Below are 16,681 nucleotides of genomic sequence, written 5' to 3' on the forward strand. Positions count from 1 at the left end.
CTGGCCTTTTGGCATCAACCCTAGTTGCTCCCACAGTGACCATCGAATGCGCAGCAAGCCCCCAATGCACAATGCTTTTGTTCTGTGTCGTCCTGGTGTCAAGTCTTTGTTTCCTGATTGTCTGGTTCTCATTGGTCTTTGTTTTGGATTAATCCTTTTCTTTTCCATTATGGGTCAGACTCCTTCATCTGAAGATACTCCCCTTGACCTAATTCTTTCTCATTTTAAAGACTTCCAAAAAGCAGCTGCAGTCTCTGGAGACACTGTTTATTTGGGGAACTTCCGGACCCTCTGTTCTTTTGAATGGTCGTCCTTTGATGGAGGATGGCCCTCTACTTGTTCTTGAGATTAACAAGCTTTCTTCTCTTCAGGCCATGATCTTTGGAAGCCCAGGACACCCTGATCAGGTTCCTTATGTCATGGTTTTCTTTTACCTTTTGGACAAACCTCCCAAATGGTTGAGCTCACCAGCCCACCTGAGATGATGTCCAACAACTCCTTCTCACCCTCTTCACCACTGAGGAACACACCTGGATCCTCTTCTCTGAGGCCCAGAAACAGGTATCGGCTGAAAATGGCCCATTTACTGAGGATCCTGAGGTGATCAAGGAATTTTCCCTTGCTGCTGCCCAAATTGGGATCCCAACACCCCTGCAGGTAGGGAGTCACTCAGACTCTATCACCAGATTCTTATGGGGGGGCATCCCAAGGCCACTACAAAAAGGCCTACGAATTTGTCAAAAGTCAGCTAGGTTTTGCAGGACAAAAACTTGTTGAAGGAACTTCAATGCCTGGGGTATTAGTCACCACTGCTGCCCTGCCCCTGCCAGCATCTCCTGCCCACCCACCTGCCGCCTCAGTGCCACTGGGAGGAAGTGAGAGGGACGCCGCCTGTAGGTTTGTCACTGCAGCTCGTCCACCCCACCTGAGAACAATTGGAAGAAAGTATGCACAGGCTCTCTTCTGCAAGGAAAAGGGCTGTGTTGGACATCCCCATTCCCTGAAGTCAGAGGCAAGTCAGAGAATTCCTGGGGTCAGCTGGATATTGTTGCCTATGGATACCTGTTTTTGCAGAACTGGCCAGGCCCTCCATTTCCTGGGGAGAAGAACAACAGCATTTTCCTGGGGAGAAGAACAACAGCAGGCTTTTGATAACCTAAAACTGGCCCTTACTTCTGCACCAGCCCTAACTCTGCCAGATATCTTGAGGCCCTTCTATCTTTATGTAGATGAACAGCTAGGTGTAGCAAAGGGAGTACTTTCTCAGACTTTGGGCCCCTGGAAGAGACCAGTGGCCTACCTCTCAAAGAAATTAGACTCAATGGCAGCCAGATATCCAGCCTGTCTGAAGATTATAGCGGCCACTTCAGTCCTGGTTAAAGATGCTGATAAGCTCACCTTGGGGCAACAACTGATTGTGACTACCTCCCACGCTATTGAAGGGGTATTGAGGGCCCCACCTGATCACTGGCTTACAAATGCAAGACTAACTCATTACCAGTCTCTCCAACTAGATGTGCCCCCCTGACATATGCAGTGACCAGTGCCTTAAACCCTGCATCCCTGCTCTCCGAGACTGAGTCTGAGACAACTGCGTATCACGATTGTTCTGAATTGCTGCAGCATGTCCAGGGAAGCCAACCTAATCTCACCAGCATACCATGGAAGAACCCTGACTTGGAGATGTACACAGATGGGAGTAGTTACATAAAAGATGGAGTCAGGTATGCAGGGGTGACAGTAGTCACTCAGAAGAATGTTCTATGGGTGGAAGCCCTGCCAAAAGGAACTTCTGCTCAAAAGGCTGATTCAGGCACTAAGACTGGAAGAGGGTAAGACTGTCAACATTTACATTGACAGTAGATATGCTTTAGCCACTGTTCATGTATATGGAGCCATCTATCGAGAGAAAGGCTGCCTGACATCAGAAGGAAGGACTATCAAGAACAAACAAGAGATCATTGATTTGTTAAAAGTCATATGGGCACTTGGGAGGCAGAGGCTGGTGGATCTCTGTGAGTTCAAGGCCAGCCTGGTCTACATAGTGAGTTCCAGGACAGCTGTGGCTATAGGGAGACCCTGTCTCAAAAAAACCAAAAAAAAAAGTCATATGGATGCCAAAAAGGGTAGCAGTCATTCATTGCCCAGGACACCAAAAGAACAACACACCTGAGGCCCAAGGAAACCAAAAGGCAGATCAAGTTGCCAAGAAAATAGCAGAATCCCCATCTGAACCTGCTCTCCTAGCCCTGCCACTTCCTATGTTACCTGAAAAGCCTTCATACACAGAAGAGGATGACAAATATTTCCAGACAATTCCAAATGGGTGTGTCTCCTCAGGATGGAGACACACTGTAGATGACAAGGTCATCCTTCCCCTCTGCCTGGGGGAAATGCTAGTTTGCCAACTCCATGAAGGAACCCACATGGGAAAAGAAAAGATCAGTTTATTACTAATCAGATTCTTCCAGTTTCCTTCCTCAACAGCTACAATACAGGAGATGTATGGCATGCCAGATGATTAATGCCTACCCAAAAAATGATAAATCCTCAGGAAAACATAGGAACTGCACCTGGGGTCCTGGGAGGTAGACTTCACTGAGGTAAAGCTGGAATGTTTTGGATATAAATATTTACCAGATTTTGTAGACACTTTTTCAGGATGGGTAGAAGCCTTTCCCACCAGGATGGGCAGATGTCTTTCCCATTGCCAAGAAGTTGTTGGATGAACTCATTCCCAGGTTTGGTGTGCCTTAATGTTAGGATCTGACAATGGACCAGCATTCATCTCTCAGGTAATACAGGCCTTAACAAAGGCCCTGGGGACAAATTGGAAACTACATTGTCCATACCATCCCCAGAGTTCAGGACAGGTAGAAAGGATGAATTGCACCATGAAGGAGACCTTGACTAAATTAACCCTAGAATCTGGTGCAGACTGGGTGACTCTCCTCCCTTTTGCTCTCCTTAGGATTAGAAACTCCCCCTATATCCAGGGGGAATAACTCCTTTTGAGATTCTTTTCGGAAGACCACCCTCCCCTGGTCCCAAGATTAAAGTCAGAACTGTTGGCTGAAATATCTAATCATGTAATCCTCCAGTCTACTAGGGCATTACAGGCTGTGTAGGAGCACATCCATCCCCTGATCTGACATGTGCACAAACTGCCTCCAGCTACTTGACATCCTCACCAACCTGGAGACATTGTCTGGATAAAGCGACATCAAAAGGAAACATTGGCCCCTCGATGGAAAGGACCATTCACTGTGATCCTGACGACTCCCATGGCAATGAAGGGGGACAGACTGAGAACCTGGATTCATCACTGCTCTGGCTGGTCCCCTCTTAATCCTTATAGTATTGTTAACCTTTGGACCCTGTATCTTTAATGCTCTAGTCAAATTTGTTAAACAAAGGGTCTCCGCTGTACAACTGATGGTTTTGAGGGCCCAGTACTATCCCCTAGATGATACATATGAATCAACGAGGGCCCATTATAACCCCCTAGACAACACATATGAATCAATGGTTTGATTAAGAAAGATTTCCAAAAACACAAGGGGGGAATGAAGGAAAGTGCCCCTCAGACCCCCTACCTGTCCTCTGAGAGAAAGCTGCCCTCCACCTGACTCTGGAAATCCCTTCCATTGTTCAGACCCTTTCCTGGTATATCTGTTCATGGTTTCTATGGGAATGATCTGGGGCAGAAGAGGAAGAATGTTCTGCCCCAGGTAAGCTAGCCAATGGCTGTATAGGTTAAGGTTCTGGAAATCAGCCCTATATTGTTCAAATCTTTTCCTGGTTATTCTGTGTGTGGTTTCTATAGAAATCCCCTGCTTTGTGGTTTTTATGCTTAAAAACCCTGTGTTTTTACTGCTCGGGGTTGCAGTACAGCTCCCGAGACTGTCTGTGTCCCCAACTGGTTGGCTCCAATAAAGCACTGCTTTTTACTGACACTCAGTGTCTGAGTGGTCAATTTAGGGAATTTTACAGACCTGGAACAATCCCTATCTTCTTTTAGCTCTTTAATTTGTTTGTTTGTTTGTTCTTTAAATTCATTGAATTCCTTGATCTTGTTTATGATTGTTCTTTTAAATTCAGTGTCCTGAGTTATCTCTAGGGGGTTCTCCTTGTAGAACTCTTTTACAGAATTGGAGTTTGGTGGGGACATAGTGTTTTGGCTTTCCATTTTATTATTCTCTCGTTGGGGTTTTGGCATGTGAATTTCTTTTGTTGTTTATGACTCTGATATGAGAATTAAGTTGAAGTATGCTTTTGTTTGTATTATCTAGGTGCCTAGATCCTTTCTTTATTGGTTATGGTTGGTACAGGGTTCAGGTTCTCTTAGGTTTAATTTGGAGGGAACTGATGGCTTCAGATCAGCTATTCAGGAGTACCCACAGAAGCCCAATTAAGATTGCAGTCAGGTACACTCAGGTTTCCTTCACCGTGTTGAGGCAGGATCTGGGTGCTCTCAGGCAGTCCCCTGCATTCTCAACCCTATGCCAGAGGGAGGCCAGAGGGAGGCCAGAACTAGGCACTCTCTGGTGAGGTCTGCTGAGATCCAAACCACTACACAGATGGAGGTCTGAACCCACCCTCTCAGGCTGTCTGGTAGGATCTCAGGTTTAGCTTACCAAAGCCAGATCTTCCCTGGGACCTTGGGAAGTGCCTCAAAAAATCCCAGGTAAGGGGATAGGTATGGCACAATTAGGGGAAGTTCACCACCACATGGAGGCAGAATCCAGGTGCTCTTGAGCAGTTCCCAGTGTTCTCAGACCCTCTGCTAGATGGAAGCCAGAGGGAGGGAAGAACTAGGCATTTTGTGGTGGTCTGATGAGATCCAAGCCACTATACCAATGGAGGTCCAAACCCACCCTCTCAGGCTCAAAGTTATTTTTAAAAATGGAAAAATAAAACTTGCAGTTTGAGCAGGAAAGAGGTTCTTGTAAAGATAGAGCCAAGGAAACTGGCTGCTGAAGAATGAAGCGCCTCAAAAGACAAGTACTTTGGGTTAATTTTAAGGGTAACTTAGAAATTGGCTGAGTACCACCAATTGCAGACTCAAAGGTTTAAACCTTTTAACTCATGAAAGACTTTGTTTTGAGAAGAGAACTCTGGGACTCCCTGCTCAAAATGAGGTCCCATAAGAAAGTGCTCCCCCTTTATTTAGCCATTCAGGCACTCTGAGGACTCTGTAGCCACAGTCCTTGGGCACCTGGCTGCTGCCACTGGAGCAAACACAAACATCATTTAAGTGATGTTGGTTCTTAAGTATGCAGAATCCAAGAGTTAAGGTTAGAGCAACTTCCACCTAGATTTCAAAGAAAAGCGTGGAAAGCCAGGCAATGTATGTCAGGGTCAGAATCACTCCAGGCAACTTCCAAGGATGATGGGTGAAGCTCAAGCTACAATGGGGACCCCATGGAGAACTGCAGGCAGTGAGTAGAGCCAATGGGAGAGAGGCCGCTTGGGCTGCCACCAGCAGGGCTGTAGGGTTGGAGCTACTCAAGCCTTTTGGAGCTTACATCACAGTACCACATGCCTCAGTGCTGGACATGGAGCTAAGAATTTTGTGCTTGCCCTGCTGGATTTTGGTCTTGCTTTGTCTGACCATTCCTTGATATTCTTCTAGTCTCCTCATAGAGTGGGGTTGTTTACTCTTTTGTGAAAAGAAGATTTCACAAAAAAACCCTGACAAGTTATATATCACCACTCCCATTGATGGGCTTTGTTGGGGAGTTGTTAGCCCCTGTCTTAAAATATGGTCCCAGAACATGCAACACCCAACCATAAAGTGATTCCTGGTCTGCAAACAGGTCCTTCACCAAAAAGAAATCCTTATCAGAATAACGTGGGCCCTAAGCCCTTTACAAATGTCCCTATACAACCCCTATGACTCTATTTCTGCATACAAACATACTTAAACTCCCCTGCCTCTTGACTGACATGGCTACTGCTGATTCCAACCAGTCAGATAGCCACCTCTCATTGGCTACAATAAAGGTCAATCTGGACTGTTGAGGTTGGTTGCTTTCTTTTCTACCTGTGACTCTTTCCCCTTCTATTTCCAACAAGTCTGTCATATGTTGGAAGTATGCACCTTTCTTTTTGATTTTACAAGATCTCACAACTAATAGTTTGCCTTCAGTGTCAGAGAAGACTTTGAAGTTAGACTTACAAGATTTTTTTAAAAAATTTATTTTATTTTTTGGGGTGGGGCATGCATGCCACAGTGCATGTGGGAAGGCTGTAAGAATGTTTTCTGCTCTTACAAAGGACCTGAGTTAGATTTTTAAAATCTACATCAGGCTATCAGACGACTTACAAATATTTGTAATTCCAGCTCCAGGGAATCTGATGCCTCTAGCCTCCAAGGGTGCCTGCACACATGTGTACATTCCCACACAAAGAGACACACATACATACACATAATTATTAATGGATTGTTTTAGTTTCTGTTGCTGTAATAATAACACTGACCAAAACCAACTTGGGGAGGAAAGAGTTTATTTTATCTTACATCTCCCAGGTGGGAAATCAGGGTAGGAACTCAGGGTGAACCAGGAGACAGGAGCTAAAGCACAGAACATAGAGGAACACTGCTTACTGGCTTGCTCCCCTGGCCTTTGCTCAATCTGCTTTCTTATGTAGCACAAGACCACCTGCCCAGGGGAAGCACTGCCAACAGTGGGCTGAACCCTCCCACATCACTCAACAATCAGAAAAATATTCAACAGACATGGCCATAGGCCATTTCAATGGAGGAAATTCCTCAACGGAGGTTCCCTCTACCCAGGTGTGTCAAGTTGACAAATGACACTATCCAGCTCAATTTTATATACATATATATATATATATATATATATATGTTTTATTTTGGTCTTTTTGAGACAGGGTCTCCGTGTAGCCCCAGCTGGCCTGGAATCACTATGTAGACCAGGCTGGCCTTGAACTCACAAAGATCTGCTTGCCTCTGCCTCCCAAGTCCTGTGATTAAAGGTGTGTGCCACCATGCCCCGCTATATTTTTAATTTACTTTTATTTTATGTGTCTATTTTGCCTGCATATATGTGAGTACACCAAGTGCATGTGGTACCCATAGAGGCCAAAAGAGGATGGCAGATCCCCTGGAACTGGAGTTACAGTCAGTTGTGAGCCACCATATAGGTGTTGGGAGCTGAACCCAGGTCCTCTGTAAATGCAGCCAGTGCTTTTAACTGCTGAGCCATCTCTGGAGACTCTATACACATAATTAAAATAAGACTTTAAAAATTTTGAGGTTTTCTGGATTCTGGAGTCACAGACCAAGTCCAAGCCTGTTCTTATGTCACCACCAAGGCCCCCAAATGGCATTCTCAGTACTTCTGTTAGTTTTTGTACACTTTATTAGAAGGGACTGTAAAATAACTACTTAGACACTTTACCTCTTCAGTATGCAAAAGTAAATAAATTGTAATATTGGAAATATTTTATTTTAATATAAGAATGAGCCTGTCCAATTTCTGCTGTACATTATTAAAAGCTTTATTCACATTATCATTGAAATCTACCTAATGACTTTATATACATGCTCAGATGCCATGGAGCTCAGAAAGTAGCTGACTGTGACTAGTAATAATCTGATATATAGAGATTAGAAACGCATGTGCAAACATCTTAATGTCAATTGCATTAAAAATGAAGTTTTCTGCATGAAACTCTGTATTTTAATAATGAAATGGAGATCTTTTTTAAAGGTTAAAACCTCATTTAACTTTATGTCTTATAGGGTTTATACTGAGTACAATATTGTATAACTGTAACAATTCAACTGTAAACCTAAAAATGTACAGCCAAATTTGTAAGAGATGCAGCCTAGCTCAGAAAATTGTTATTGAATATGTCAATGCTGATGTAATGAAATGCTTTTTCCAAGTATGTGGTTATTAAATAAATAATTTTTAAAAAAGTTTTATTCACAGAAAAAATTTTTTTGAGGTTTTTAAAAAATAGCTCTTTACTTAGCTCTCCATGGCAGAATCCAGAACTGACAGATGTTTAGGCAAAGTGTAAATTGGACATGGCTACTGGCCAGGCCCTCTGCTGAGCACTGGGATTGAAATGTGAGTTTAAAAACAGTAAAACAGTGGCTAAAACAGTAGCAAAGCTATTGAGCTGTCACTAAATCCTCACTTTCTCTAGCATTAAAGTTCTTCAAAACTGGGCTGGAGAACTGGACTTGGTGGTCCACACCTTTAATCCCAGCACTCAGGAGGCAGAGGCAGGTGGATCTCTGTGGGTTTAAGGCCAGCTGGGGCTACAGTGAGACCCTGTCTCCAGATTCCCAGGGTAAATCCCCAGATTCTCCAGGGTAAAAAGACCCCAAAGAAAAGTAGCTAATTTCTTGGCTAAAAGTCAAAATGTCCTTGGGCCTCTTAGCAACATTCTCTGTTCCAAAGGCCAAAAATGTCAAAAGTATTTGGGAGCTGTATCTAATCCTTAAAAGATTTTAGGGTTACCTCTTCAGACGGGGGGATGTTAGAGTAGCAAAAAGACCCATTAATAAAAATTTTTAAAAAAAGAAAAGAAAAAGTGATGGGGAGATATGGGAGTAGTTGGAGGTGAGAGAGTGGGTGTGGATTTGATCAAAACACCTTATATGCATATATGAAATTCTCAATAATTTTTTTAAGTTTAAAAAAATCAATTGAATAAAATAAAAATAATAAAATTTAAAAAAAAAACAGGGGCTAGAGAGATAGCTCAGTGATTAAGAACAGAACCCACATGGCAGCTAACAACCATTCATAAAGCCAATTCTGAGGGATCTGATGCCCTCCTCTGTGTTGGCATTGCATGCATGTGGTGTGCTTATATACACACTGGTAAAGTACTCATACACATAAAATAAAATACAAAAAAAATAATTTGTTTTTTTTAAAAATAGGATCTTCAAAGCTATTCAAGAACAGGAAAGCAGGGCTGACATGATAGCTTATGGGTAAAATCATTTGCTGTCAAACCAGATCCCCAGACCCTGACATGGTAGAAGGACCTCCATGTCCTCTGACCTCCATATGTGTGCCATGCATGCACAAGCACTAAAAAATTTTAAAAAATAAATATAATAAAATATTGAGAAGAAAACCATCAGGCAAGTGATTGTAAGGCAAACACCCACATCCACAACTGCTCAGAAAGGAAGGAGCATTCAGCTCATGGGAAGAGGTGGGAAGACAGAGGGCTGTATTCACCTTCTGTTTATGCTAACCTGTGGTTGTTGGTAGGACTGGTTTTCTCTCTGCAGTCTCAGGGGTATAATCCAATCTATTCCTTTCCTTGTCTAGTTTCTAGTGTCTATCCAGACAGATTCCTTTCCTCATGACCTGCTTTCTCCACCCTCAAATCAAACCATGTTAGTAGCTTTAATCTGCTTCCCTTGGCGTCCCTCTGGCCATGACTGTAAGATAGATGACATGGAGCTTACTATGTAGACCAGGCTGACTTTGATCTCACAGATAGCCACCTACCTCTGCCTCTGACTCCTGAGTGCTGGTATTAAAGACATATGCCACCACACCCATATGGTGGCATACTGTCACCATTGCGTGAACTCATATGAGTAAGTGACCAGCTGTGTAGAGGGCTCTGTTTCCTTGTGGTCATCCACCCCTTCTAGCTCTTACACACTTTCTGCCTCCTCTTCCACAGTGATCCCTGAGTCTTGGGAGGCAGAGGTTTAAAATAGGTGCCCTATTCAGGGATAAGCACTCTGCAGCCTCTTGTTCTCTGCACATTGGCTAATTGTGGGTTCTGTGTTGATCACCATCTGCTGCATAAGGAAACTTCTCTGGTGACAGTTGAGAGATGCATTTATCCCATGTGTAGACGTTCCTTTGAAGATGTGTCACTTTGGGTTAAGAATCTCACAGACACTTATTCTCTGCATTTGACCAGTTCTAGAACTCTTTAAGGGTCTCCATCTGTTGCAAAAAGAAGCTTCTTTGATGAGGGGTGAAAAGTATATTTGTTTGTAAATATGAGGATGCTTATTTAGAAAAAGTAAGATATTACATTGGTCTAGGGATATGGCAAAAATAGTTTTTTTCTAGGGTCTATGACCCCTTCAGTCATATGTATTTGCCTATGTTTATAGTAAAACACAAAATTTCCATCCCATTGAAGAATGCTGCCTAAAATAATAGGATTTAAAATAAAAAAATAAATAAAAATAAAGTATAAATAACTAGGCTACTTTATGTGAAAATAGTGTCTTTGTGGTTTTAACTTTTTTTTTTGGTCTTTTGGAGACAAGGTCTCCCTGTAGCCCCAGCTGAATTGGAACTCACTTTGTAGACCAGGCTGGCCTTGAACACACAGAGATTCACATGCCTCTGCCTCCTGAGTGCTGGGATTAAAGGCATGCACCACCACACCCGGCCAGGTTTTAATTTTTTAAAAAATTTTGTTAGTGTGTGTGTATACACACTCACCTGTTCAGATTCCTCTGGCTCATATAGTTAGGCCCATCCCATATTCTTTTTCTCCAACTAGTTTGAGAGCCTGCTAACAGAGATCATGCTCTGTTCCTTTCTAGTTCTCCTTTACTCCATATACATGAAGCACTCAATAACTGTGGAAAATGTTGCCAGTTTTGTTTTATCTTTATTTTGTGGCTTGGTTGTTTTGTCATCTCTCAAGCCAAATAATTCCATAAGTGATCTTTATTCTTTCATCTTCTCCAAGGTTCATGCATATATATCTTTTTAGCTTCTAGTTTAGGCTACAAGATTGAAAATATCTTCACAGTTCCCTGGTTTCATTCTTTAGACTTAGCTTTTTTTGACTGACATCAGACTCAGGTTGGGGAAAATAAACTTGTTTCTCTTTGTTCCTAAGTAATTTATAGGACTTTTGTCTTGTAGTCACAATCTTCAGCTTAGTTATATTTATATTCTTGAAAATATTGTTATATTTCTTTTCTTAAAGTATTCTTATAAGAGAAGACCATGATTTTTATCAATTGAATCTGAAACTGTAATTGAGATTTAAGAGGATGGAGATAAATGGAAAGCCTGAGTGTGTGTATTTTTACCTTTACATCTGTCCTTGGTGTCCTGTTTTGCTACAAAGTATTATAAATCAGTGGTTCTTATTAAGATGGGTGGGTGGGGGCCAGAGAAATGGTCAGCAGTTCAGAGGACTCAAGTTCAGTACCCAGCATTCACATGGCAGCCACAAACTGCAACTCCAGTTTTAGAGGATCTGATGCCATGCATGGGGGCCCTTACATACATGCAGCCAAAACACTCATACACATAAAAATATAAATAAATAAATAATAAGTAAATAAATTTTTAAGATGGGTGGGTGGTGGGCCAGACAGATGGTTTACTGGCTAAGAAAGCATACTGCTCTTACAGAGGACAAGAGTTTGGTTCTAAGCACCCAAGTTGGGTGGCTTACGGTTTCCTGTAACTCCAACTCCAGGGGGATCCAGGGATATTTGATGCCTCTGACCTCTGTGGGCACTGGCACTCACATACACACAATTTGCAGCATTTATTATTATGCCAACATCATAATCACCTAACAAATAGACTGACTCTTATTTATTTTTCTTTGTGTATATGAATGTTTTGTCTGTATGTATGTAAGTACACCATGTGCATGCAGTGCCTGTAGAGGCCAGAAGAGGGTGATGGATTTCCTGAAACTGGAGTTGTTAGCCGCCATATGGGTGCTGGGAACCAAACCCAGGTGTTCAGGGGTTCTGGTTCCTCCAAGGGGCTGGGCCTGCTGAGGAGAATTGACTATGGAGAGTTAGCCTCAGAAGGAGGAGCATGTGGTGCCATCTTGGGATGGGAGGTGCGGTGGGCGTGGGGAATGCACAGCAGCCAAGCGTACTCAAGGACAGAATGGCCTGGCACTTATGGACCTGGAGTGAGACCATGGGCCCTTGAGGTGTGGGTGAAAGCTAGCAGTGACTATCAGATTGCTCCCGTAATCTGATATGGCGGGCTCTGAGCCTTGGTGCTGAGCGGGGCAGAGCCAGGCACTGGGTGCTCATTTCTTTGTAAGTCACTCCTCTCTCCCCCCACGATTATAATAAATGCACATAAAGATATGTTACATGGTTTGCATGATAGTGCAAGAGATCCAGCGAGAACTCTGGTGACACCAGGTCATCTGGAGGAGCAGCCCAGTGCTCATAACCACTGAGCAATCTCTCCAGTCCCTAGACTGATTGCTAAATTAAGTTTTTTTAAGAGAGAGCCTGAACTCAGAGGACACTACCCTCCCCTAGGTAGCTGTTAGAACCATGTGTGTCCCAGAACTGTGTAGATTAATTTCTCTTGCTCCCTCTACCTGTGCAGATGGAGCTGTCTGTGTTTTCACCCTGTACTGACTGAACTGTCTCTGGAACCCTGTATCTCCCAATGTGTCCCATCCTATCTGTCCCATCCTGCCCAACACACTCATAATTTATTCAAAATGGTTTCTCCAGCTTCATTGGGGAAGTAGAAATTCAAGTTCAGCTCCACTGTTAATCTTCATAGACCAACTATCTGGTCTTTTCATCCCTAGTGTTTCACTCACCAAGGTCACATGTACTTTCCCAATCTCCACTGTGTCCAATGGAGATGGGTGGGTATGCTGCTGTTGGTGCTTTGTTATGTTAATTCTGAAGCATATCCACATTCATTATTTTTTGGGGTGGAGTACCAAACTGAGTTTGCCAAGGAGATGCCCCAATCATCAGATCCATGCTTTTACTGGGGTTAATTAGCAGTCCAGATTATGTCCATTAATAAAAGTCAATCCTACAACAATTAAAAATAATAAAAGCTGAGCATGGTGGTGCATGCCTTTAATCCCAGCACTTGGGAGGCAGAGGCAGATGGATCTCTGTGAGTTTGAGCCCAGCCTGGTCTACCTAGGAAGTTCTAGGACAGCTGGAGCTATAGGGAGACCCTGTCTCAAAAAGATAAAAATAATAATAACAGCAATAAAAATAGACCTTTTTTAGCCTGGTGTGGTGGATCACGCCTTTAATCCCAGCACTTGGGAGGCAGAGGCAGGTGGATCTCTATGAATTCGAGGCCAGCCTGGTCTACATAGTGAGTTCCAGGACAGCTGGGGCTACAGGGAGACCGTGTCTCAAAAACACAAAAAAAATAGACCTTTTTTAAAGATAGGAGTGAAATTAAGGGACATTTTTCATTCAGTGTAGAGCCCACATGTAGCCCAGACACAAAGGGCCTCGGGTGAATCTTTGCACACTTTTACCTGGCTCTAATGAAATGCTCACAGAAGTAACTTAAAGGAGGAGGAATTTATTTAAGTTCCTTGTTTCAGAAGCTTCACTTCATAGTTGCTTGGCACCATGCATTTGGGTAAAACATTAGGGTAGCAGTGGCCTCTAGTGGTGGTGGCAGTCTGTGGCAGTTGTGGTCATCCTTTGGTGGAGGCTGTTCTTCACTTCCTGGAAGACCAGTGACAGAGTAGGATAGGACGCGGCAGAGATAATACACCCACAAGTACCTCAGCAAGGCCCTACCACCTAAGTTTCCACAGCCTACCAAAATGTTGCCATTATCTGGAGACTAAGCACTTGGAGCCTGAAGCTGGATGTGATGGCTCAAACCTGTAGTCCCGGGATTTGGGAGGTGGAGGCAGGAAGATCAGGAGTTCAAGATCATCCTCAGCTTCATAGCATGTTCCAGACCTGCCTGGATTACATAGTTCCAAGCCAGGCTGGGCTACACAGCCAGACCCTGTTTCAAAAAAGAAACAAACAAAAACTTTCCACCAAATTACCCAGCCTGTAGTTATGTCTACTCTTGGAATTTTTCAATTTAGGAACTTCTAATTCATATAATGAGATTTTCTTTCCTTTGTTTTTTCTTTTCAGACAGGGTCTCATGTAGTTCAGGCTAGCTTCAAATTAGATATGTAGCTGAGAATGACCTTGAATTTTTTTTTTTGAATTGATATTGTTTTTCATCAGCCAATCAAGTCAGGAGTTTTTAAATATTTTATTTATTAATTTTATGTGTATGAGCATATTGCCTGCATGTATGTGAGTGCACCTGTGTCATGCAATGCCACAGAGGTCAGAAGAGGGCTTTGGATCCCCCTGGAACTGGAGTTAAGGACGGTTCATAGCTGCCATGTGGGTGTTGGGAATCGAACCCGGGTCCTCTGCAAAAGCAATCAGTGCTCTTAACCACTGAGCCATCTCTCCAGCCCCATGACCTTGAATTTTTGATCTTCTTGCTTCTATTTCCCAACTGCTGGGGTTACAAACATACCACCACATCCACTTTATGGGGTACTGGAGATTGAGTCCAATCCAAGGCTTCACGAATGCTAGACATGCCTCTGCCAACTGAACAGCATCCCCAAAAACCATACAATGAGATTCTCTTAGGTGTACACAACTCTTTAACAACTTAATCTGGAGTGGTTTTGCTTATGCTATGCTCTTTTCTTAGCTGTTTGAATGTAGTTATCATTTTAAGTCATTCTGTGTGGGGTGTGGTGGTTCATACCTGTAATCCCAGCACTTGGGAAACTGAGGCAGAAAGATTACCATGAGTTTCAGGCCAGCCTGGGCTAAAGGGTGAGTTTCAGGCCAGCCGAGGCTAAGCAGTGAAGCCTGTCTCAAAAACCAAAAACTTAAAATGTGGTGTATGCCTGTAGTCCCATCTACTTCAGAGCCTGGGGCAAGAAGGGTCATTTGAGGCCAGGAGGCCTGGGTCAGCCTGGGCAACATAGTAAGAACCCTCCTCTACTGTGTCAACAAAACAAAACAGATACAGGGTTGTACCTGTATGGTGTGGTTGCCTAGTACGTTGGAGGCCCTGGGTTCCACTCCCAGTTACTATAAGAAAAACCCAAAATATAGCTGTAGGGAACACACACATGCCTGGGAAACTGCATCCAGATCCTCATGCGCAGGAATCCTGCATCTCATGCGAGTAATTTCCTTCTCTGTTGGTCAGGGAAACCAGCCATTCTCAGAAAAAAATATTTTAATCTTTGATTTTGCTAAAGGTGAACTGAATTCAGTTTTCCTTCATTTTCTTTGCAGTTCCAAGTTTCCACCAGGTGAGGGCAGTAAGACAACTCCCATTTCCCAAGTAAAAAGAAGTCCCAGCCATCCACACAGGGTCAAGCGCCTACCGGAATGCTCAGGTTGGGCAAATGCGGTTAGGAGCTAGCAAGGTAATCAGCGTCCTGGGTATTCTGCAAACAGGACTCTGGTCTCTGGTGAAGAATAACATGGAAGAATAAAGACCCAAAGGTCAAGGCCAAAGGGCAGGCTTGGATCGAGTCCTGACATTGCAGGAAAACAGAAAGTAGCTATTCTTGCTACTTGCCTGTCTTTTCTGGGCTATGGCACTGTGATCAAATTATATAAATATAACATTTAAAAAATGATAACGTGCTTATGAGGAAGCAACCTAGAGATAACTAAGCTAAAGAAATGAGAGAAAGAGGAAAGGAGAGAGACAGAGAGAGACAAAGAGATTGAGATTAAGTGTAGTGGTTAAATTTCAAAGAGAGCCTAGGAAAATTTTTAAATTATCATTTTGGTCCTTTTGAGACAGGGTCTCCCTGTAGCCCCAGCTGTCCTGGAACTCACTATGTAGACCAGGCTGGCCTTGATCTCACAGAGGTCCACTTGCTTATTATTTTTTGATGTATTTATTATATGTATGGGTGTTTTGCCTGTATCCTGTGTGTACAATGCTCTCAGATGCCAGAAGGTGTGAGATCCCCTGGAACTGGAGTTAGGGGTCGTAGCTACCGTGTGGGTGCCGGAAGCAAACATTGCTGAGCCATAATGAAAAGATTTTTTGGTTCCGTAAGAAAATTCAAATTATAGTAGACTGGAGGCCAGTGAGATGGCTCAGAGGGAAGGGAGCTTGCTGTGCAAGCCTGAGGACTTGAGTTCAATCCCTCAAACTCACATGGTGGAAGGAAAGAACCAACTTCTATAAGTTGTCTTCTGACTTCCATAAGTGCTAAGCACGTCCACACACCGACATACAAATAAGTAAAATGTAGTAAAAAATAAAAATAATTATACTAGACTGCATGGATCAGACTTTTCTGGGAATCACTTATTTCAAACACTTTTTAAAAATGACTACCAATTTTTCTAATACTTTGGACTGGATTCACACTAACTCAAATGTCTCCTTTTAAACAGATTTTTTTTTTTTTTTTGGTCGTCTTTTTGAGCTGTAGCTGTAACTCACCATGTAGATCAGGCTGGCCTTGAACTCACAGAGATCCTCCTGCCTCTGCCTCCTGAGTGCTGGGATTAAAGGCGTGTGCTGCCACGCCCGTTGAACGGATGATTTTTATGGGTAAACATTCTAATTCTTGTTGGTTCTGCAGTGGAAGGAAAAGTTTATAGAGTAGTTGTTCATAGGTTAAAACTATGAAGTTAAGAGTGTAGCTTAGATCCTAGATCAGCCATGGATCCTTGAGTGACCTCGTCTCAGTTTCTAGGACCCCAAAGTTTGGGTGCAGGGAGGATCCACACAGTTTCGAAACAACACCCGCCCTGTAAGGTGGCCAGGCACTTTGACTCCGGGCAGGTGTTTGGCGCTCACCCCCAGCAGGAGGCGTGGGAGGCGGCGCGGCCGGCCGTGGCGGTGGGGCCTGCCTGAGCCTGCCCGGG

Source organism: Nannospalax galili, unplaced genomic scaffold, assembly GCF_000622305.1.
Source record: "Nannospalax galili isolate Female #2095 unplaced genomic scaffold, S.galili_v1.0 scaffold1426, whole genome shotgun sequence".
Classification (NCBI taxonomy): Eukaryota; Metazoa; Chordata; class Mammalia; order Rodentia; family Spalacidae; genus Nannospalax; species Nannospalax galili.